The sequence below is a fragment of the Pongo pygmaeus genome, chromosome X (genome assembly GCF_028885625.2).
Source record: "Pongo pygmaeus isolate AG05252 chromosome X, NHGRI_mPonPyg2-v2.0_pri, whole genome shotgun sequence".
NCBI lineage: Eukaryota > Metazoa > Chordata > Mammalia > Primates > Hominidae > Pongo > Pongo pygmaeus.
The window spans coordinates 101135154-101161381 of record NC_072396.2 but is presented as its reverse complement, the minus strand read 5'-3'; the positions used below and the strand labels follow the sequence as shown (position 1 = coordinate 101161381).

The 26228-nt window shown below is 36.7% G+C and overlaps 1 protein-coding gene and 1 pseudogene across 5 annotated transcripts in view; both read right to left on the bottom strand.

Moving 5' to 3' along the window:
* Positions 1-26228, bottom strand: part of DIAPH2 (diaphanous related formin 2) — a 908418-nt gene that overhangs the window by 387177 nt on the left and 495013 nt on the right. The gene's annotated exons all lie outside the window — the stretch shown is intronic.
* On the bottom strand, positions 8417-8554 carry LOC129025608 (U2 spliceosomal RNA; annotated as a pseudogene).

Sequence of the window (26228 nt, the reverse complement as noted above, 5' to 3'; positions counted from 1 at the left end):
CATATATTCTGATTTCTTCATGGCTGAAAAAGTGTCTGATAATTCAAAGATAAGAGCATGAATGTACAGTCCATCGAAATCTGAGTAGAAGCCGAAGGATTCAGTTGCTATTAATATCAACAAGGTTTCAGGAAGTTTCCCTACCCTACTCCTCCACCAAGCCCTGGTTGAAATCAGAACTGAAAACAGCAGTTGGTATATGGAAAGGTTTCAACTTCAGTGCTGAGAAAACTAATATTTCACAAGAACTAGAACATTGCGGGAGATCAGGAAAGAAGGAAAAATAGAAATTGCTTCAATAAAGAAGCAAGGAACGTGATGTAAAGAAAGAAATATCCCTGGATCAAGCTTTACATAAATGCTTGCTTGAGAGACTGGAGTGTAGAATTATGCCATTGGCAAATATTAATAAAAAGATACAGATAAACACATATACATAGAGATACATGTGTACATGTATATACGCATGTATACACATACTCCATACATATATATGGAATAAAAGCAATTTAAGCTATACAACATGATAAGGCAAGTTATTTTTATAAGAAATGTATTATCAGGTTTTATGTTCAGATACACACATACACACACACACATATATACATACACACACATATACATATGTTAATATAATCCTCAAAAAAACCACCTTATGGGAAGATTACTTAGATTGAGGGTGGCTAACTATTATAAGGGGAGATTATAAAAAATAGGGTAAGAGAAAAACTCAGCACTGCCTTCCTCTGAAACATGCCTTAGCCTATGGCTAGGTGCTTTTCCTCCCATCTACTACCTGCCCTGACCCCACCCTCCCAAAGCACTTACTTCTCTGCTTGTGAATTCTTCTTTCTGCATTCACTTCCCCTCACCTTTAATCAAGTTTGGCCATGGCTCACATGTCAGCCTAATATATTTGAAATATAAAGGATATCTCCTGCTTTCCTTTCTTAACAAAGTATAATGCTGTCAAAGTATGAGGGGATTTGTGAGCTGACAGGGATGAAAATATCAAATGAATGTGCTGGAAAATCACTGTGACTTTATGATAACAGAAGACCACACTGCTTAAACTATGTAGTTGAAGTTCAATATATGTGATTAAACCCATCAGGTACTTACTTGTCTATAGTCAGCACTGTACTAACTGATAAAAAATGCGGTAGCTGGCATGGATCATTAGCTTAAAGAGGTTATAATTTTAATGGAATAAAAGATCAGAAGAAATAATATACTTAAGGCATTGCTGGTGATTCTGTAAATTCATAATATTTTACATAGGAATGAACTTTTATTTATTATAATTGCAAATACATTAAGTACAAATTAAAATACATTCGTGCCTATATATGTATAATATACATATTCAAATTAAATAAGTTCTAGTTCCATCCACTTCATAAGTTTTCATAGAAAAACTTCTGTGACCATGTGTAACAATGGACAAGTTTAGCTTAAAGGGTATATTAAAATCTGATGGTCCTTATATTAATATATATATATACACACATATGTGTATATATATATGTATATACGTGTGTGTGTGTGTGTGTGTGTGTGTGTGTGTGTGTGTATTTTGTTGTTGTTGTTAGTATACCTCACTGATTTGACCAGGATCGTTTTAGGTAAATAAAACAGAATCCTTAGGTTTCTTATATATCTCTCTGGAGTCGTCTAATGAGTTTTTCTTTTTAACCGTAAGATGAGCTTCTCAACATTCATGAGACATGCACCAGAATCATTCATTCCCCTTGTCTTTTGAAAGAAACAAATAGTTTTCAGCTGACTCTCATGAATTTGACAGTCTCTCTTTCTGAGTCCTATAAAGCTGTCTAAGTGATGCAAACATAACTGGCTTGCTTTAGAATACTGAATAGCATTTTCTATTTATTTTTATTCAACTGGAAATACACAAGGCTGGGGAAATAGAGAAAAGAATTAAAATAACTGGTTTTTAAAGAACAACCTGGTCAAATTAGTAAATATCTTAGCCCTTGACAGCCAACATGGTTGTGGTCAAGGAAAATCATAAAATGACCTGAACACTTCAAACTTAACCTTGGGAAAAGGCTGAAGAGTAGCCATTTGTTAAGCTGAAGCTACCAATTCTGCAAATCAAATATATAAATATCACCCTACCATGGCCCTGGTAAACAAGAGAACTGAGACAAATGTCATCTATAGTAAGCAAGGCGCAGTAAATATACTTTAAAATGCAGATATAGCTCATGAACTACTATAGAATTATCTTCCAATAAAATAGGCTAACTAAATTTCTTACATATGTGATCGATTGTTAGATGTCTGAAGGAAGTTTATAAGAATAACTTACACTCTACCTTATATGAGATGAAGAATCACACAGTGTTTCTCCTTCTCATGGTCCTAAGATATTCGAATTTGAACTATTCTTAAAATGAGGCATATATAGAAAATGTAAGCACATAATTTCTTTAGTATTAGGAAGTTCTGTTTATGATTTGTGTCTATATGTGTATATACTTATGTACATGAATGTACAGATAACCTTCCATGTGACTCAGAACACATCTCATGGGGAACACAATTAGTCCTCACTATACATTTATGAATTAAGTTACCATTTTTCTTTTGGCACATGAGAGGGAATAGAGGTAGTATATGAGTATAGTGAGTACAGCAGCCAGGCAATGGCAGAACAAGAACTGGCCTTCACTTGTATTTACCTTTCATTTAATTTTCTTTTACCAGTTACACATTATTGTTTTTTATGTATTTCCTCAAAACTTCCTAACACCTGTAATCCCAGCATTTTGGGAGGCTGAGGTGGGTGGATCACTTGAGGTCAGGAATTCAAGACCAGTCTGACCAACATGGTGAAATCTCATTTCTACTAAAAATACAAAATTAGTCAGGCGTGGTGGCACATGTCTGTAATCTCAGCTACTTGGGAGGCTGAGGCAGGAGAATCGCTTGAACCCGGCAGGCGGAGGTTGCAGTGAGCCAAAATCACACCACTGCACTCCAGCCTGGGCAACAAAACCAAAACTCCATCTCAAAGAAAAAAAAAAACCAAACCGAAAAAAAAGAAATAAAAATCCTTTTTCATTTACATTTTCCAAATAAAAATCAGATGTGTACCAGCTGCAAATATACACTCTCAATATAGAAATTGCATTTAAAAGAACTATACAGCGATACCTGGCTCATTTCCTATATTTCAATCTAGAAAGAAATTGTTGGTAAAGGTCAGAGTGAACATTTTCCCTTTTTTTCTTTAACAAACTTCCAGTACTAGCTCATAATTGAAGCATTTCATGTTATTTCTTTCCTGGTATCTCTACCATTTCTGTGTTTATTAACATTTGATGACAAATCCCCTGTTATTAGTTTTGTGAATTTTATACCACTAGAACCATATTTTCTATCAACAAATTTCTGTTAGCATCTGATGATGTCCTAATGCCTACAATCTTCTGTTATATCCTGCTTGGCTTCAGAGCAGATAAGAAGGCAGTAACATGGAACTGAATGAACAAAGATAGGATATAATACCAAAAATCCCTTTTTATTGTTCTTTCTCTATATACTGCAATACAACAAAACTATACACACGTATGTGCGTGTGTGTGTGTGTGTGTGTATGTATGTGTGTGTGTATGTGTATGACTATAACTCTGATTCTGAGTTCTGGATCCAGTGATAAGCTACCAAGCTTTGCTAGCCTGTGTAATTGTCCCCATGTGTTTCCAATAATTAGTAGCTTCTGAAGATATCATTGACATATTCTTTCATATTTTGTCTCATATTTGAAAATACAGTTATGATTTTAGTCATTTATTGCAATTAAATCTTGCAAAGAATGCTTTTATTTTGAAAAACAATGGCATCATGTCAAATGATTAACTTGTGTTCTCTTTACACACACATTTTTATTTAGTTGCTTCTAAGTTAACTACCCAGCTACTGATAAGCTTTTCTGCTGTATGAACAATCATGTTTACTACTGCCTCATGGATGCTTACTCTTTTTTTTTTTTTAACAACATAATGTTATTTGCTTCCCTTTTATTTTTTACATATTAAAATGTAAAAAATATTTGCTTCCCTTTTATTTTCTACATATTAAAAAAATATATGTAGAACAGAATATTTCAACATTAAAAATTTGTAACATGGTAGGCCAGTGCGGGCTTAGACTTTTTGTATTACTTTCCATTTATTAGCAATCTATCCACTTTTTTTTGTTTTTTGTTTTTTTTGAGACAGAGTCTTGTTCTATCACCCAGGCTGGAGTGCAGTGGTGAGATCTCAGCTCACTGCAACCTCCACCTCCCAGTTCAAGCGATTTTCCTGCCTCAGCCTCCTGAGTAGGTGAGATTACAGGTGTGCACTACCACGCCCAGCTAATTTTTGTATTTTTAGTAGAGACGGGGTTTCACCATGTTGGCCAGGCTGGTCTTGAACTCCTGACCTCAAGTGATCTACCCGCTTCAGCCTCCCAAAGTGCTGGGATTACAGGCGTGAGCCACTGCGCCCGGCCTAATCTATCCACTTTTAATCATTTCTCATTTTACCAGTGAAACTAGTCAATGGCAATTTCCAATTATACTTCAAGGGACAATGCTGAAGTTACACTTTAATATTTAATTAAAAATTCATTATGATGCCCCAAATGTATGATTATACAATATATTTTGATGTTATATATTTCAGCTATCTCCTAGAAGATATCATTTACTTTTTAATTTTGTTTATAACTTTTTTAAATTATGGAATTGATCAAGTGACACATATCTATCAAAATTTACATGAGTTTTTCTCCTAAACTTTCACGCTCAGTAAGCCCAGCCCTATCCTAAGATTAAACAATAGCCACCTAGGTTTTGTTGTCTTTTATTGATTCATTTTATTAGCTTTTGCTTTTTTAATCATTACAAAATTTATTTTAGAATATGGTAAGGTTGGGACCATACTCCCCAACCAAATGGTTTAACCAATTATTACAGAACTGTTGATTAAGTAATCCATCCTTGAGGAAGGTGGTTATACAGTTTAGGAAACAATTTTGAATGATCTGAAAAATAGGCTTTCCTAATAATGTGGGCTCTTTCTCTTGCTGATATAAATAATATGTGCCTGTATACTGTTAAGCTATAAAATGGTTCATTTAATCACATTTAATTGAGTTTATGATTTTATACTTAATTCTAGCTTAAACTCTATAACAATACTATTTATTTTCTCCCCTCCCCTCTCATCATGATGTTTAAGGTAGGTTATCTGGACAGGTGAAATCACTAAAACAAATTCAACAATTTGAAAATATTTCTAGGGGCCGGGTGCAGTGGCTCACGCCTGTAATCCTAGCACTTTGGGAGGCCAAGGTGGGCGGATCACGAGGTTGGGAGATTAAGACCATCCTGGCTAACACAGTGAAACCCCGTCTCTACTAAAAATACAAAAAGAAATTAGCCGGGCTTGGTGGTGGGTGCCTGGAATCCCAGCTACTCGGGAGGCTGAGGCAGGAGAATGGCTTGAACCCGGGAGGCAGAGCTTGCAGTGAGCCAAGATTACGCCACTGCACTCCAGCCTGGGCAACAGACCAAGACTCCATCAAAAAAAAAAAAAAAAAAAAATTTCTAGGATATTAAAATGGAAATGGGATGTTTTACTAAGAATCATACCATTATCTGGTAGGAAAGGGAGAAGCCATTTTTAATACTAATATGCAAAGAGAAACATTACCATAGAGCAGAGATATGGAGCAAACGCAAGACTTGTAGTCATATGACCTGAGGTTCTAAATCTGACTCTGCGACTTATTAGCTAGTTCTGCTGCTTCGGGCACATTACTTAAGGCGTCTGAGCTTCAGTCTGTCATCCACAAAATGAGAGTAAGAGCAAATATGTCCTCACAGTGTTTTCAGAAAAAACAAAGCCTGACAATGTATGTAAAAGATACACTGAATACCAAAAAGAAATAAACAAGTGTTTATTATATAAAGTATTATACAAATATATAATATTATGACAAAACTAACTTATTTATAGACCAGAAATTAGAACCCATAATCCACAGATTTAAATTTTCCAATTGGCTTGATTGCCTAATTCCAGCAGAGAAAGCAAAGAGACTAGGTAGTTCCTTGAGTCATATAATATTTTGTGAGGATGCTAAAATCCTGCTAAAGAGCAAAATAAAATAAATGAATATAACATGTAATTAAAAGTATTATACAAGTATACTTTCCATTCAACTTGTCAGCATAAACTTCACCAGAAAATGAAATAGCTTTTCCAGCACCAGGAGGCAACCAAGTAGAATGCAATCAATATCTTTATTAAATGATACCAACTGGGAGATAACTTAGTCTTAGTACAAGGACAATAAAAGGCCTTAAATTTTTGACAAGACAAATGTACCTTTAATTCACTTTAATAAAATAAGAGAAATCAATAATTAAAATGTGCTTGAGAAACTAAATTAACTACATAACGAAGGTAACCCAATGAAGTACTGGCACATCAAAATATAGGAAGTATAAATCTGGTAAAAGAAGAAAAATTAAACTGACAAAGTTCAAGTTAATTTAAGAATAGAAATGTGGGTTGGGCATGGTGGCTTATGCCTGTAATCACAATACACTGGGAGACTGAGGCAGGAGGATTGCTTGAGCTCAGGAGTTTGAGGCCAGCCTGGCCAACATGGTGAAACCCAATCTCTACAAAAAAATGCAAAAATTAGCCGGGCATGGTGGCGAGCACCTGTGGTCCCAGCTACTAAGGAGGCTGAGATGGGAGAATCGCTTGAGCCCAGGAGGTCAAGGCTGCAGTGGGCCAAGATGGCACCACTGCACTCCAGCCTGGGCAACAAAGAGAGACCCTGTCTCAAAAAAAAAAAAAAAAAAAAAAAGAAAGAAAGAAAAGAAAAGAAAAAGAAAAAGAGAAAGAAAGAAATAATGTATTATTTAGGAAAAAGAGAGGGAATTTGTTGCTTTATTCAGAGCTGTGGACTAGGAATATGAATGTTAGGTTCTAGTTTTAATTCCATGATTTCTTAGTAGTGAGTCTTAAGTAACTCTCTTAACTTCTCTTAGGCCTTACTTTTCTCAACTATGAAATAAGGAGATTAAACTAGACCAGTTGTTCTCAGGTGTTAGGGTTTCAGAAACTGCAAAAAATCAGGAGGCACTTTCTATACTGCCAAATTAGGCTATTATTTTAAGAGGAAAATTCCTACCATCTATCATCACCATCATCTCATAAAAGTAGGATATTTTATCATGAAAAAATATGTAAAGGAAATAATCTCAGAATAAAGGAGTAGTTCTTTATATTGAATACATTTAGCTTAAATTTCTGTGTGTTTTAAATTATCATTTACAGGCTGATGGAAACTTCACAGGTTAACACTGGTTCACAGAACAGTGTTTTAGCAAATGGAATCTAAGGGCACATCTAGCTCTTATATTCTATGGCTCAACTCCTTTTTGGATTCTCTCTTGCTTTACAAAATAGGTATATGCATGGATTTAAAAAGCAGGTATTAGTGTTAAGGGTATTACTGGGCATTAGGGGTAGAGATAAAGAGAACTTCTACTTTTGAAAAAGTACTTTTCTTTTCTTTTCTTTTTTGAGACGGAGTCTCACTCTCTTGCCCAGGCTGGAGTGCAGTGGCACAATCTTGGCTCACTAAAACCTCCGCCTCACGGGTTCAAGTGATTCTCCTGCCTCAGCCTCCCGAGTAGCTGTGAGCACCCTACAGGTGCGAGCCACCATGCCCAGCTAATTTTTGTATTTTTAGTAGAGAAGGGGTTTCACTATGTTGGCCAGGCTAGTCTCAAACTCCTGACATCGTGATCTGCCCACCTTGGCCTCCCAAAGTGCTGGGATTACAGGCGTGAGCCACTGCACTCAGCAAAAGTACTTATTTTTCATTGTGCTAAGGCAAAGAGTCTTGTCTGGGATAAATTCTTGTTTCAGTGTGGCCATTTTACTATTAGGTTCATGGACATGCTAATGTTCAGTTTTTCACTGCTTCCTTTTGAGATGATTAGAGTAGACTCATACTCATCTTTTCAGCACTTATTTGGAGGGCAGCAAAGCTCATGCTGCTATCCAGTCACTTTTCTTTCTTCTCCCTTGTCTCCCTAAGATTTAACTATAAACTGACGATATTATGGAAATCAAAAATTAAGGGAACTAAAGTATAAAAAGTATCTTGTTTGTGTTATACTTGGGATCATATAAACAGAATGCTAATGAATGAATTGTAGGTTTTTAAGGGTTATTTTCCAAACTTAGCAAGGTAATTAACATATCATGCTAATACAAATATTAATAGAAATATAGATGTACTTTGAGCAGCCTGCAGCCTACACCCTACTTTCCTAGAGCTGAGAGAAGAGTGAGACTACACTCCTTAAGCCTGCTTCCCAGGGAAGATACAAAATGCTTTCTCAGTATCTATCCCACCAGAGATTTTAAAAGGAAGAACTCTGAAGGAACAAATCCAACAAATGTGTAATTTTTTATTTCTACACTTGATCTTAGCCAAAAGGCCAAGAAGCAATACATTTTTCTTTTCTTTTTTTTTTGAGACAGAGTTTCCCTCTTGTTGCCCAGGCTGGAGTGCAATGGCATGATCTTGGCTCACGGCAACCTCTGCCTCCCAGGTTCAAGAGATTCTCCTGCCTCAACCTCCCAAGTAGCTGGGATTACAGTCATGCGCCACCAAGCCCAGCTAATTTTGTATTTTTAGTAATGACAGGGTTTCACCAGGTTGGTCAGAATGGTCTTGAACTCCTGACCTCAGGTGATCCACCTGCCTGGGCCTCCCAAAGTGCTGGGATTACAGGCGTGAACCACTGCACCCGGCCAATTTACATTGTCTTGCTAACTAAGGAGCAACATGGGACGGCATCCCCAGTGAGGCTGACCCTTATGTCATCCTTCTGAAGTTGCTAAGATACGTACTTTGAAAAGTTTCTAAAAGTTACACAATATGTAGTTTAAACTCTTTTGGTCCTATTAACGGTACATGTTTTTAAATTCCCTCCACTCTGCTGAAACAAAAGGCAGCCCACAGAAAAGCCTTTAAACCTTTGAAATCTTTTCCCAATCTGGACTGGCATAATATCCTAGAATCACAAATCTGTTCATCTACCCTAGTGATGGCCCATGCCACTATAACTAAACACCTCTATCACTCAAGGAATGCACACTCTGGAGACTAGTGCATTGTACAAACACAAAGAATGGGGCTACAAATGCCATGAATTCACAAAGAATTTGGTTGAAAAACAGAGCACATCATCAGTGGTGAAGCAAGTGACGAGAAACGTAGAAACCAAGAGATTAAATTCTAAATCTGTTTCTGCTACTTTTTCATTATTTAAGACTAATAAAGCCGTTTTGATACTGTCTATGTGAAACAGACATTTTCTAATAGCACTAGAGTTTTTCTCCTGAGCCAAAACACTCATGTACATAGGATACAACTTAACAAGCCAAGTAAGAGTGCCCAGAGTTTGAGTAGGCAGCCTTTACTGCCTATGTGTTGACAATCTCTGCCTCTGCTCTTGCCCTAAGGGCACTGCAATCATCATACCTGCCTAGTTAAGCATCTCTCTAGGGCCTTGCCCTTCAGAGGCAGGTAACTCAAACAGCAAGCCAGCTTTAAAGGTTACATTTTCTCACAATAAATCCTACTCACTTTTTCTTTTTCTTTTTGGCTAGGCAAAAAGAGGGATTTTTAAAAAATTGTTTCTTATTTTTTAACCTTTTTCTTCATTTAGTGGAGACATTAATTTTATAATATTGGACATGGGGTTGGCAATTTTTAATAAAGAAAATGGTTTTACACATCAATGGCAATAGATGGGTTAAAATATCATTTGTAATTCACTATCCATATCCTAAGATAAACCCAGGAATATACAGTACTTCTGTAGTGTCCAGCCATTACTTAGCAAGGGAAGAGAGAGGGAGGGAGGGAGGGAGGGAAGACTGATTCTGAGAAAAGTTTCATAGACCAATTCTTTTGTGGCTTGTTTCTCAGACTGTTCTCTCTGGTAAATACGACCTTGGGGGCCACATCTTTCTTCTGTTCTTCTATATATCACTGCTACAAGACCTCTAATCAAGCCCAGTTATTGATTACCCTGGGTTCACATAAGGCTTTTTGGTTAGTCAACCTTTCCTTTAACCTCTGCTCTTCAGACATCAGAATAATGTCTTCATTCATCTCTTGAACTTGCTTACATACCTGAATTATTTGCCCAGCTTTTCTCTTTCTATATCTAACTACATTCCTGTGCACCTCCCATCCTCCTCATTTTCAGCTAAAATAGCTGTCTTGGCACGGTGAAGAAAAAGTAATCTTGCCAACTTCTCTGGCTGTTATTTACCTTTCTCCTTTTCTTAGCTTTCCACTGGCACTCTGTCCTCACATGCTCATATATATCCATAAAATTCACAATTGGATTACTAGAGAATGTAAATGACGGTAGCACTTTTAAATCAAGAAATGTGAGATTCAAAAGCTACAAACATTTTACACCACTCAACAGAGAGAATATGCTTTCCATGTTGCATGATGTGGCATAAATGTGCTTCTATTACCATAATAAACGATTTAAAAATTATTTTTTAAAAGTCTGCACATATGAATGTAATTAAAATGCTCTGTTGCATTGCAAATCTAAAGTAATTTAGGGAACAACCTTTGTTTCTTTGCTGAAAGACTAACATCCGTCTGTTATTAAAGTTATGCAGAGCAAAGAACTCAAATTCAATCCTAATGGTGGTTAAACTATGTACTCATTATTAAACAGTCTGAAGTTGAAATCAATTTAAACAATATAACAAACTTCTAGTAATTTTTCAACAAATAAGTTTATCTTGTTCTCCTTTTTTATCTACTGAGCTATCAGTTAAATGGGAAGAAGAAACAGTAAAGCTCTTTCCTTACTTTCATGGCTATTTGTATTGGACGGTCCATTGCTTCTGCTTCCTCCACTACTGCTTCTATTAAGTGAGCCCTTCCAATCTACCTTTCCCAGTCTCCTCAACCTCTTCTGTGGAATATCTCCATAACTATGTCACCACCAAACTTAAAGGCCTGATAGCAGCTTATTCTTTTCAATTTCTCTGTGGACGTCCATGGTGTTGTTTTACTCCCTAGTATTCTAAAAATGCTTTCTTCTCTTGGCTCCGAGATAAAGCACTGATTTTGGTTATCTCCCTTTTCTTTCGTAACTCTTTCTTGGCAAGTTCTTTTCAACCTCCATCCTAAATGTAGGCATTATTCTCTAAGATTTTATCTGCAATCTTCGTCTTCTACTCCAAAGACTTTTCTTTGAATTTACCTATTATCTTTTTGGCAACTTCCAAATATCTCTCCAGGTAAAACTTCTAACTACATGCTTAAAATCTTCACCCAGAGTAATCCAGAACTAAATCTAAACCCATCATTTTCACCCTGCTCTCCAACCTCAATAGCTCTAGGAAAGTAGGGTGTAGGCTGCAGGCTGCTCAAAGTATATCTATATTTCTATTAATATTTGTATTAGCATGATATGTTAATTACCTTGCTAAGTTTGGAAAATAATCCTCAAAAACCTACAATTCATTCATTAGCATTCTGTTTATATGATCCCAAGTGTAACACAAACACTTTAGTTCTCTTAATTTTTGATTTCCAAAAACTCTTTACTTATATTGATTATTATATTCCCCAGTCTCTTATATTTTGTCATTTGCCTATTTTTAACCACCGAACTGTCTATAATTCAGTCACATTGCTACAAACTAGTTAAGGTACTCATCACATTTCATATGGAAGACAATATAGATACTTAGGCCAGGCATGGTGGCTCACGCCTGTAATCCCAGCACTTCGGGAGGCCGAGGCAGGCAGATCACTTGAGGCCAGGAGTTCAAGACCAGCCTGACAAACATGGTAAAACCTTGTCTCTACTAAAAACACAAAAATTAGCTGGGCATGGTGGTGTACTCCTGTTGTCCCAGCTACTAGGGAGGTTGAGGTTGGAGAATCACTTGAACCCGAGAGACGGAGGTTGCAGTGAGCACCACTGCACTCCAGCCTGGGCAACAGAGAGAGACAGTTGCAAAAAAAAAAAAGACTACTTAATTAGTCTTCAATCCCTACTCCTTCCTCTAATACATTCTCATCACTTTCTCCAGAATAAGTGGCAATTTGTGCCCATATTCCCTGTTATTACAGACTGATAATTCCTACTAAATGAATTCCATGATAGTAGGTTTTATTAAGTTACTATACTATTGAATCTGTATGGGAAAAGAACACAAGAGTATGGATAGAGTGGAATCTCGCAAACAATATGAGGTCATTCCTGGTAACAATCAACTTGAGAAAAGGCATTTCTTTCATTCTAGAAACAGGAATTAAGAGAGTGGTCCTTACGTAAACAGGCAAAAGGACATAACTTTTCTTGTACTATATTCAAGAGTCATAAAATCCAGACTGACTATCTTGGATGATGTGTATCAAATGACACTCAAAACATGGAAGCAGACCAAAATAGTGGAAATGAGGAGTCAAGGCAAAGCCCCTCACTTTCCATAGGTCTCTATGTGGGATGGGCTAGGCCCTGTAGGCTGCATTAGCTAGAGGGAGATTAGAATCCTGTAGTATGCAAGCCAGTTTATTTAGACTTCTTATACCTTCCCTGTTTCTTCCTTAACAAATGTATTGATAAAAATATCAACTTTTCTCAATTGTGTTAAAGAAAATGAAGCATTCCCAACCCTGCCTCATGCTTGGGTATACCCAAAGTCTTCATAAATTTATAAATCATCATGCTAAAAACCAAGAAGTAGCATGGATTATGCAAAATAACTGATGCCAAACTACTGGCAACTGTTTCTTAGAGAAAATCAGTTGGAAGGTAAATGCATAACATATTTTTATTTTGGGTAAATTCTCTGTGGATACCATCGTGGGAAAGGAACAGGCATAAGAACTGGATATTAGTACAAGTGGGTAGATTTTAATTTGGTTTAAAAATTAAATTAAAAGGCTATTAATAATTAGATTGGTGTCAACCAGTAGGAGGTTTATGGTAGTTAGTTGCAGGCATTTCTTGTTCCTTTTTCAAAAATTCAATGACTTAAAAGCAGCTGTTTGAAGGTATACTTGTTAAATTTACAAATGACATAAAACCCAAAGGGACTGCGAATATGCTAGATGATAGAGTCAGGATTCAAAATTTTGTAATGGGTAGCAGTGCTGAACTGAAACCAAACAAAAATTAAATTCATCAGGGATAAATGAAAATCTTACAATGAGTTTTTTAAAAATCAATTATATAGGTCCAGGATTTGGGATAATCTAACTTGACTGCAGTTTGTGTTTATAAAAATAAAAGAAAAAAAGGAATGAGGTTTTTCGTTGACCACAGAGTCAACATGCATTCACAGCAAGATGCAATTACTATAAAAGCTAAAAAACTGTCATCAATAATTTAGGATGGGAACCTATACTTCAAAGATTTGACCTTTGAACCTACAATGTATAAGGCATTGTTCAATTGTATTATGCAAAGGTAAAACTTTATTTGAAGCATTAGGTTAAATAACATATGACATTTTAGAAGGGGCATTGACAAATTATAATAAATAAGAGAGGGAATAACCAACATTCTGGAGGAGTCAAGTAATCAAGAAATGGTTGACAAAGTATGCATAGGTACCCTAGAAAAGTACTTTAGAAAAGTAAACAAAATGGAAAGAGCTTCAAATATTTAAATAACTGTCATGAGGAAGAGATAAGTCTCAGATTCTGTATTGTCCCTCATGGTGGAACTGAGTGAGAGCTGACAGGAGGACAGATCTCAATTAAGTATGAAGAATTGAGATAAATATATATATATATATATATATATTTTTTTTTTTTTTGAGACAGGGTCTCACTCTGTCTCCCAGAGTGCAGTGGTGCAATTTTGGCTCACTGCAACCTCTGCCTCTTGGGTTCAGGCAATTCTTGTGCCTCAGCCTCATGAGTAGCTGGGATTGGTTACGGGTGCCTGTAATCCTGGGTCATTTTTTCTTTTTTTAAATATTTTTAGTAGAGACAGGGTTTCACCATGTTGGTCAGGCTGGTCTCAAATTTCTGACCTCAAATGATCCACCCGCCTGGGCCTCCCAAAGTGCTGGGATTACATGCATGAGCCACCACATCCAGCCAAGTACGAAGAATATATTTTTAATGCAGCAGGAGCCCAGACAAAGTAAGGAATTCCATGTCATTGGACATTTACCTCTCAGGGGTATTATACAACGTACTGCTGCATTAGAAAAAGTGATTAAATTAGATGATCCTCTAAGGTTCCTTACAATAAACAAGATTTCATAATTCTATGAAACAAGCATTAGCCTAAATTATTTGAGAATCACAATTTCAAAGTTTTCTACCATATTCCAATCTGCTACTCATTCAGAGTATTAGTTTGCATGTTGTGGAAACAAAATTCCCAACTGCCTTAACATTACTAAGATAGTGTTTTGAGTTCATTTGCCAATCACAATGATTGGTCTCACTGAGCCATATATGCTTTAACTCAATCTCCCCAGGCACCAGAGGCACATTTGCAAAATATCTGGCTGGATTGAGAATTTCAGCTTATGACTGTGGAGTAGGGATTTTCTCATCTGAGCTAAGGGACAAAATCTGCCTCAATAAACCATGAGCAAAACAGGTAAACTTTATGCTTTACAACCTCCTCCCCACTACTGTATGATATGTATGCATGCATGGGGGATGCATATGTATCTGAGTGTAAATATATATGCGTGTATATGTATCTACACATACATATAAATATAAATACATATAAATGACATGACACAGTAATAGAATAAAAGTTAACAGAAAGAAGAGATAAGTGACCAACATAACCACATGATATAAAACACAGTGTTTGTAACTAAGACAAGCTACTAGCAGGTTTCCAAATTGAGAATTGAGAGGGAGGCCCTTGTTTCTTCAATGATGGGAAAAGGCAAGAAGAGCAGAAGGGGAAAGAGGAAAATAAAAGCTCAAGGCCCTGGTGGCAGACAATTAAATAGAGAAACTATAATAAGAGCTCCATGTAAGTATGATTTACTCCAACAAAACATTTTTTCATAATAATCATCTCATTATTTGGCCACAATTATAAATATTGGTCAAATAAAATCTCAAAAAATGGGAAGTTCACCTGGTGTGGGGTTATAGCACTACAAATCACCAGAAGCCAGTCAGAAGTTAATTGTGCATTGGCAGATTGCTTTTTGCTACTCATTAGTATTTGAAGATTAGTGCATTCAGTTCCATATCAGAGAGCCTACAAAATACAAATAATGTCCATTTTCTTTCTCATTTTTTTGTTGTTCATGCTGCACATATTTGTCTTAATGAGTACATGGCTTTTTAAATGATAGCTGTAAAACAAAATAGCACTATTTGCATTTCAGAGTAATCAGTAATATCCAGCTTGAATTTTGTCCAGAACAAAAATGGTTCTAAAGAAAATCTGTCTCATGCTGATCAGTTCAAAATCTGAAATAACAGCTTTAAAAATCTGCTACAAAATGATAATGCTTCTTGCATGTGATATTAAAATTTTAGATAGACCTGGTTTAATATTATGAAGACAAAAATAAGCAATGTTAAACTTTTGAAAAGACTGCAATCTATACAAATTTGACTACATTTAATTATCACCTAGGAACTACTTAACCCCTTACAATATGAACTTTGTCCTTTCCGCTTTATTAAAATTATTCTTGCAGCATCAGCAATATAACCTAGGCCAACAAATCAAATAACCTACTTTTAAATCCTTAATCCACTTGTTAAGTGTCTCCAAAACAAAGGAGAAAATTATCTTCCAAGGAGGAGCCAGCCAGCAGTGAACTTGTGCTGGCAGCTCCATTAAAGAGAAAAAGTTCCAAAAATCATCCCGGGAAGATGAGGGTAGATATTTCCTGGGGACAAGCGCATACCCCAAACTGACATTTTCCAACCCATGTCTTATACCCCAATAAAAACAAATTCGCAAAAGTTTTTAAAAACTTAGATTGCTGATTAACCCTTTCTTTCCTGAAATTTTTCTCTTCCATAAGTTTTCTAAACACTGCTTCGGCATAAATGCCCCACCCAGCTTCTCTGATAACTCTTATTTCTATATTTAAATGAGGTATTCGCCGAAGTTCTTTCCTTATCTTTCTTCCTTTCTTATACTCTCTGCCCTAGTGATCTCTTTTAATCCCATCATTTTAATTATTATCTTTGTAGATATAGTTGTAAAAATAGGTAATTACTGATACCCATCCTTCTTCTAATTCTAGTACCATATGTTCATCTCCCTATTAAGCAACTCTAGCTATATACTCAATGTATACTTCAAACCAGAGAAGTTCAAAAATAATTTCTCCCCAAGCCAGGAACCTTTCTCTGAACCTACTGCTCTCCTCCTTTTAAAAAAGGCAAAAAATGCATCCCTATCCAGCAAGTTATTCAGGCTCAGAAATGTCTTTGATCATATCCTGGCCACATAAAACTATAAATTACTGTTGAGTCTTTCTTCCTAATGTCAGTTGCATCTACTCTGGTTTAGGTTCTTCTTTCATGGACTACTGCAGTAACCTAATAACAAGTGGGGTTCACCTTCAATTTTTACTCTATCCATTTTATTCATATCATGATGATGATGATTCCTATCAATCATCACAAAACAACCTCTTGATAAAATTCCTCTGCTACTCAAAATTCTTCAATCCCCTCCCCTCAGCCTTCTAAATAAAATTGAAAATCCTTAACATGGCATTCAAGGCCATTATGATATAGTCTCAAACTTCTTCCACCACAGGATTTCTCTCAGTACTATACACATATCCTATGCTTCAGCCAAGATGGACTACTTATTGCTCCTCAAATTCACTCTGTACTTTACTCTCTACTTTCTTTACCTTATATCTCAGTTTAATTGTTTTTTTCTACCTAGAATTCCAACCTCTTCTCTTCCTCCTATCATGCCTAGCCACCACAAGCCATACTAAGATCTTAATCTACTGGAATCTCATCAAGGGGATTATATCACCTCTCTGAAGCTTTACCTGGATCCCTAACTTGTCCTAACCTTCACTGAACCCCCGAGGTATGTCATAATCTATTTTTATTGTGAAGGATACTGACAAATTACAGCAAATAGTGAGAGGATAAGCAAATGGTTGATGAATCTTGGCCTTAAAAGAGTACTTAAAAACTTTCTATAACTATCCTACAGAATATGATCTATTAACACACCATGATCTTATTATAAAAACTAAATGTATAGCATATTATTGGTTGCAATCTGTAAAGTGCATCAAATGCTAAAATGGTTACCTACTTACAATCTTTATCTTGCAAAATACTACTATTGTCACATTAACTAAACTAGGACTGGAATGAGGATGTGGCAAGGAAGGCCTTTGTTAAAAACACACACTCTAGGCTGGGCGTGGTGGCTCATGCCTGTAATCCCAGCACTTTGGGAGGCCGAGGCAGGTGGATCACCTGAGGTCGGGAGTTCAAGACCAGCCTGACCAACATGGCAAAACCCCATCTCTACTAAAAATACAAAATTAGCTGGGGTGGTGGTGCATGCCTGTAATCCCAGCTACTCCGGAGGCTGAGGCAGGAGAATGGCTTGAACCTGGGAGACAGAGGTTGCGGTGAGCCAAGATCGTACCATTGCACTCCAGCCTGGGCAACAAGAGCAAAACTCCGTCTCAAAAAAACAAAGCAAAACAAAACAAAAACAACAACAACAACAACACATATACTCATGCCATCTTAGATACATATTTAGCACAGTGGTTCATGCCTGTAATCCCAGTACGTTGGGAGGCCGAGGCCAGCAGATCACTTGAGGTCAGGAGTTCGAGACTAAGTAGCCTGGCCAACATGTCAAAAATCCATCTCTACTAAAAATACAAAAATTACCCAGGCATGGTGGCACATGCCTGTAATCCCCACTCGGGAGGCTGAAACAAGAGAATCACTTGAACACAGGAGGCAGAGGATGTGGTGAGCCGAGATCACACCACTGCACTCCAGTCTGAGCAACAGAGCAAGAACCTGTCAAAAAAAAAAAAACAAAAAAAACTACCATTGACATTCTTCACAGAATTAGAAAAAACTACTTTAAATTTCATATGGAAACAAAAAAGAGCCCATATAGCTAAGACAATCCTAAGCAAAAAGAACAAAGCTGGAGGCATCATGCTATCTGACTTCAAACTATACTATAAGGCTACAGTAACCAAAACAGCATGGTACTGGTACCAAAGCAGACATATACACCAATGGAACAGAACACAGACCTCAGAAATAACAACACACATTTACAACGACATGATCTTCGACAAACCTGACAAAAACAAGCAATGGGGAAATGATTCCCTATTTAATAAATGGTGCTGGGAAACCTGGCTAGCCATATGCAGAAAACTAAAATTGGACCCCTTCCTTACACCTTATACAAAAATTAACTCAAGATGGATTAAAGACTTAAATGTGAAACCCAAAACCATAAAAACCCTAGAAGAAAACCTAGGCAATACCATTCAGGACATAGGCATGGGCAAAAATTTCATGACAAAACCACCAAAAGCAATGGCAACAAAAGCCAAAATGAACAAAGGGGATCTAATTAAACTAAAGAGCTTCTGCACAGCAAAAGAAACTAGCATCAGAGTGAACATGTAACCTACAGAACAGGAGAAAATTCTTGCAATCTACCCATTTGACAAAGGTCTAATATCCAGAATCCACAAGGAACTTAAGCACATTTACAAGAAAAAAAACAACCCCATCAAAAAGTAGGCAAAGAATATGAACAGACACTTTCTCAAAAGAAGACATTTATGCAGCCAACAAACATGTGAAGAAAAGCTCAACACCACTGATAATTAGAGAAATGCAAATCAAAACAACAGATGTTGGCGAGGCTATGGAGACATAGGAATGCTTTTACACTGTTGGTGGGAATGTAAATTAGTTCAACCATTGTAAAAGACAGTGTGCTGATTCCTCAAGGATCTAGAACCAGAAATACCATTTGACCCAGCAATCCCAATACTGGGTGATATGGTTTGGCTCTGTGTCCCCACCTAAATCTCATCTTGAATTCTAGTCCCATAATTCCCATGTATTATGGGAGGGACCTGGTGGGAGATAATTTGAATCATGGGGGTGGTTTCCCCCATACTGTTCTCATGGTAGTGAATAAGTCTCACAAGATCTGTTGGTTTTATCAGGGGTTTTCCACTTTTGTATCTTTCTCATTTTCTCTTGCTGCTGCCATGTAGAAAGTGCCTGCAATGATTCTGAGGCCTCCCCAGCCATGTGGAACTCTAAGTTCAAATAAACCTCTTTTTCTTCCCAGTCTTGGGTATGTCTTTATCAGCAGCATGAAAATGTACTAATACACTAGGTATATACCCAAAGGAATATAAATCATTCTACCATAAAGACACATGCACACATATGTTTACTGAAGCACTATTTACAATAGCAAACAGAAGGAACCAAACCAAATGCCCATCGATGAGAGAATGGATAAAGAAAATGTGGTACATATACATCATGGAACACTATGCAGCCATAAAAAGAAATGAGATCATGACCTTTGCAGGGACATGGATGAAGCTGGAAGCCATCATCCTCAACAAACTAACACAGGAACAGAAAATCAAACACCGCATGTTCTCACTCAGAAGTGGGAGCTGAACAATGAGAACTCATGGACACAGGGAGGGGAACATCACACACGGGCTTGTTGGGGAGGTGAGGGGAGGGAACCTAGATGATGGGTTAATAGGTGCAGCAAACCACCATGGCACATGTATACCTATGTAACAAACCTGCATGTTCTGCACATATATCCCGGAACTTAAAGTAATTAAAAAAAAAAAGCACACTCAGAGTACAGGATCACAGCCTCGCATTGAACCAATGAACATGTAACACATGCACATTAGTAATCCCATTACCACCACTAACACCAATTTACAAGTTATATGCTAAATACTGGTTAATCTAAAGCATAGGATGGTTGTCTTAGTATTTTTGTGCTGCTACTACAGTATACCACAGACTGGGTAATTTGTAAACAACAGAAAATCATTTCTCACACTTTTGGAAGCTGGGATGTCAAAGATCAAGGCACCAGCAGACTGTACATCTAGTGAGGGCTACTCTGCCTCCAAGAAATGGTGGCTTACTGCTGTGTGCTATGGAAGGAATGAAATCTGTGTCCTCGCATGGCAGAAGAGTGGAAGAAAATGAACCCACTCCCTCAAACCATTTTATAAGTTCTAATCCCATGCTTAACGGCTCTGCCCTCAGGACCTAATCGCCTCCTAAAGGCCTCACCTCTTAATACTATCACATTGACGACTACATTTCAACACATGAATTTTGGGGAACATTCAGACCATACCAGTTGTAAAATAAGCACGAAAAGAAATATAGACCTGTCCAACCTGTCCAACATGGTGAAACCTCGTCTCTACTAAAAATACAAAAATTAGCCAGGCATGATGGTGGGCGCCTGTAATCCTAGCTACTCAGAAGGCTGAGGCAGGAGAATTGCTTGAACTCGGGAGGTGGAGCTTGCAGTGAGCTGAGATTGTACCACCGCACTCCAGCCTGGGCAACAGAGAGAGACTCTGTCTCAAAAAAAAAAAGAGAAATATAGACGTCACAGGTACAGTATTGCTTCATCATTGTCTTGGAAAGCTAGGAGTATACTAGTCTTTAAAAATTAGTAATAATAACCATCAATATCAAAACAATTATCTTTTTTTCCATATCTTAAAACGCTAATACCGTTTTCTATTTTCTGTGCACCATTCTCTGAGAAAGCCCCAAATGTATCTAGATTTTTTTGGAGATAGGGTCTTGTTCTATCACCCAGGCTGGAGCACAGTGGTGTGATCACAGCTCACTGCAGCCTTGACCTCCAGGGCTCAAGTGATCCTCCTGCATCAGCATTCCCCCCAAGGCCCCCCATCCCCAGCAGCTGGGATTATAGAGATTAAAGGCACACATCACCACAACTGGCTAACTTTTCTTGTATTTTTGTAGAAACAGTGTTTTGTCATGTTGCCCAGGCTCATCTTGAACTCCTGGGATCAAGTGATCCACTCTCCTTGGTCTCCCAAAGTGCTGGGATTACAGAGGCAAACCACTGTGCCTGGCCCATATCTAGATTTTTTAATTAAATCAGGTTGATAACTCTGCAGTACAGATAAATACCACTTTATTGATATTAATAGAAAACTAGAGCACAGAGTGTGTATGTCACTGGTTAAGGTAAGAAAATGCATCAAGGTTTTCTTATTCCCTATCTAGTGCTTTATTCAATAGACCAGGAAGAAAAGCCAATTAGCAGGTTTTTCTTTTTTTAAGTAGGCTTTTCAGAGCTATAACAAAAAAGAGACGTAGAAAAAATCAACAAATTTTGAAATAAAACTACAAGGCAAAATTATAGATTCTACATGAATTAAAAAATGCAGTAATGAAGGAAAAAGGAAGACCTTATGGGAGGGAGAGATGAAAGAAGGGAAGGAAAACTGGAAAAGAAAATGGGGTGCCACTGAAGACTTTCATACAGGTGTTTTGTTCTGAGTATAATTCAGAAGTCAGGTAAGTCAGTAAGTTTGGTGAGGAAATTGAAATCAGCAAAGTATAAAGAAATTCAAATGTACAAAGTCCAAAAAGTGGACAGAACACTGGAAGGTGAAGAAAACTAGGGTCCAATCCTATATAAACCACTTTTTTTGCTATGTGCTATTTGACTAATTATTGAAATTGTAGGACCTCAGTTTCCTCATTGGTAAAATGAGATTAGAAAAGATAGCATCTCAAGCTTATTCCAGAACAGTATATGATATATGATTCTAATAGACAAGGTCACACCCAGCTGGGTGAAGGACAGGAAACTACTCAAAACCTATAGAGATAACTATACAGTAGGCCCTCCACCCTCCATATCCATGGGTTCTACATCTATAAATTCAACCAACCACGAATCAAAAATATTGGGAAAAAAATTGGATGGTTGTGTCTGTACTGAACACATGTACAGGCTATTTTTCTTGTCATTATTCCCTAAACAATAAAGTACAACAACTCTTTACACAGTATTGACATTGTAATAGGTATTATAAGTAGTTTAGAAATGATTTAAAGTATATGGGAGGATGTGCATAGGTTATATGCAAATACTATACCATTTTAAATAAAGAACTTGAGCATCTATGAATTTTGGAATCTGCAGAGGTCTTAAAACCAATCCTTCGGCCAGGCATGGTGGCTCACGCCTGTAATCCCAGCACTTTGGGAGGCTGAGGTGGGCGGATCACGAGGTCAGGAGATCGAGACCATCCTGGCCGACACGGTGAAACCCCAACTCTACTAAAAATACAAAAAATTAGCCAGGCGTGGTGGCAGGCACCTGTAGTCCCAGGCTGAGGCAGGAGAATGGCGTGAACCCGGGAGGCGGAGCTTGCAGTGAGCCGAGATCTCGCCACTGCACTCCAGCCTGGGTGACAAAGCAAGACTCCGTCTCAAAAAACAAAACAAAACAAACAAAAAAACACCAATCCTTCATGGATACTGAGGGACAACTGTATTTGACAGTGCCGGATACCAAGAAATAGATGAAATCTAGAATCAAAGTTTGCTTTTATTCAACTAATCAAATTTATCACATTAATCACTAATAGAAACATTTCTATAGTATAATACATGCTTTTTAAAAAGGGCATAAGAGAAAGAGTAAAGATATAATAATAAAAGAGGGCAAAGAATGAAGAAAGGTGAAAAACCAATAAACTACTCATCATTGTTCAATGTTATCTGTAACTAAGGCATTTGATGGCCATTCCTAAGAACAATGTTTTGAGAGTAAGAGCCTCTTTCTTGATGTTGAATGGTAGAAGTAGCTAAAGAAAAGACTTCTCACTTTTATTTTCATTCTCTAATCCAGAGATTCCCAACTTTACCCTGCAATTCTGTAAGTCTTGGAGCACAGGCAATTCATAGGACAACATAATAACATACAAAAACTTGAAAGCACTCCATTTGGTGACATCTTCTGAATATACCTGTGAAGGATAACTCTACCAATTGTTCTATAAAGCAGATAAATGATTTACAAATAAACACTGAGGAAGATATGTTGTCAGTTCATTTACATAGTCATCATATACCTGAAAAGTAACTGACTTTTCACATATCATTCGTGTGTAAAAATATTTTAAGCTCAGTTGGCACTAATCTTTGCAGTCTTGTCAAATGCTTAAAATGAATTTACCAGAGCAAGTAGCATCTGGCTAAACTAATCACAGGCAGTTGTCAGCTATTTTACTGTAAATCGTCAGTAGAAATGACCAAGGGTTGGGGGGAAGTTTAAAAAGGCAGCAATTCCAACACAACCAGTACTTTAATACAAAGATAGTAATTAATCTCCAAACAGGCTGGCATTAATGTTACAAATAATATAATTTGCCATTCAGGCCCCATTCTGCCATTCTCGCAGCTAGCAGAATCAAAAGGCAGCTGAGATATTTTACTAACAGAGAATGGAAAAATGCAGTCCTTTGAGAAATTTTTAGTTGTTCATAAATTTCTTAAAACCAGGGTTCAGAAAACTTTTTACATTTTTTCTTCTTTTTATTCAATTGGTCAAATAACACTTTATATTTTCCTATAATGTAAGGCAGTACAGAACTATGGCACCACCTATCGTGACATTACATAAGTGCTGATATCAGATGACAGCCTATGAGATATTGGAGGAGCAGAATGGAGGATTTAGTGTTCGAGAAAATGTTAATGATTATTTTCTTCGATGGTTCCTTCTGAGACCATAACGCTATAAAAGGTTTTTGCAAAACAGAAGCCTCAAACCTGTTGTAACTATTTTCCTAATCTATTGGAAATAGGTTCATAAGGCAGTGTGCACATGACTGTCTTAGCAAGCAGTACGGGCATTAACAACATTCTTTCATCCAAATGGCCAAAAACTGTGATTATGTTAATTATAATCCACTGGCTAGACATTATCGGAGTATTCAAAACAAATTCCTCTCTCCCTCCATCTCTTCCTTCCTTATAGAAATGCATGCTAGTATCGCAGACATAGCATATCGTTACCAGACGTAACTGATATAGTCCTAAGTTACTATCCTCTAAGGGGAGAACAGCCCTAAGATGATGTCTACAAATGTCAGGTCAAACTGGTTCAGATATTTCTTCCTAATAAATGTTTAAAGAGGTTGTTCTAATTTGGAGCTTAGAAAGCAGGATCAATCAAAAATAATTAAAACAGCACAATGGAATAATGTATATGCAGTTTTACTAATAGCTCTTTTAAACACACACACACCAGTAGAAATCTAACCCCAAGAGTTAAGTTTCCGAAGAACCCCACAGTAGGATAAATCATTATTTACAATTTTAATGTTTCATGGGAAAACAGCTTTAGAGGCATAAAGGAATCAAATTGTTTTATGAAAGCTCTTATAAATCCTTTTCTCCCATTAATATCTACAACAACTAAAGATACATTAATGTAACCCTCTACTATGGTTAGTACTCTTTCACATAATAAAGTCATAAAGCAAACACATCATTTCTTACTCAGCTAGTAGCGTCCTCCTTGTCAACACACGAGAATGTAATCCTAAAACCCAAGTATAATTTCTAACATAATTTCTGCATCCTAAGGCTTAATTTCAAAACTTTACATTCTCGCTACGTCTTCTGACTTTTTTCAGCATAGTAAAGTGGTTAAAAGGCTTGGGGTCTTTGACTATATATGAGAACTTAGGCAAGTTACATAATTTCCTCAAGTTCCAGCTTCTTCATTTGTAAAGTAAGAATAATAATAGTACCTTACCTATCAGGATTTATGTGAAGTACAGAGGAGATAAGTGCATATAAAAATTATTATGTGCATATAAAATTATTATATATTTTATTATATAATAATTTTATATATTATAATTATATATAATATAATATAATATAATATAATATATAATATATAATATGTAATATATAAAATATATAATTATTATATAATTATTTTATATTTATTTTATATAATTTTATATAATAAATTAATAATTTATATTATTAATTTATATTAATTAATAAAATAATAATTTTATACAATAAATTAATACTTTTATGATAATTAATAATTTTATATAATAAAAATTATTATATACTAAATCCTTAATAAATGCAACTGTCACTCTACTGCTTAACTGCTATTTTAGATACTATTAGATACTATTCTATTTAACTCCTTTTTTCACTTTTTTTTTTTTTGAGATAGAGTCTCACTCTGTCACTCAGGCTGGAGTGCAGTGGCAATCATGACTCACTGCAGCCTCAGCTTCTCCCAGGGTCAAGTGATCCTCACACCTCAGCCTCCTGAGTAGCTGGGACTATAGGAGCATGCCACCACACACAGCTAATTTTTGTATTTTTTCTGTAGAGATGGCATTTCGCCAGGTTGCCTAGACTGCTCTCAAACTCCTGGGCTGCAGTAATTTGCCTACCTTGGCCTCCCAGAGTGCTGAGATTACAGGTCTGAGCCACCAGGTCCAGCCCTTTTTTCACTTTTTTAAAAATACTCTTAAGCGGAACACTTATGATCTGTGAATACTCAATCAAAAGGCCAAAAATACATATAAGTATGTATCCACATATGCTAGTGATTTTCACGAGGAAGACTCATATTTAGGAATTGTTTGTTATATATGTCATGCATCATAAGAGTGCAATAGAACAAATCAAAATTAAACATAATCATAAATATTATTATTATTATTATTATTTTGAGACTGGGTCTCTCTGTGTCATCCAGGCTACAGGGCAGTGGTGCCATTTCAGCTCACTGTAACCTCTGCCTCCTGGGCTCAAGCAATCCTCCCACCTCAACCTTCTGAGTTCCCAAGTAGCTGGGACTACCGGCCCACGCCACCACAGCCGGCTAATTTTTTGTCAAGATGGGGTTTTGTCGTGTTGCCCAGGCTGGTCTCAAACTCTTGAACTCAAATGATCCGCCCACCTTGGCCTCCCAAAGGGCTGGGATTATAGGCATAAGCCCCTGTGACTAGCTCATAGTCATAATTATGTTTTAGCACTGTAGTAGA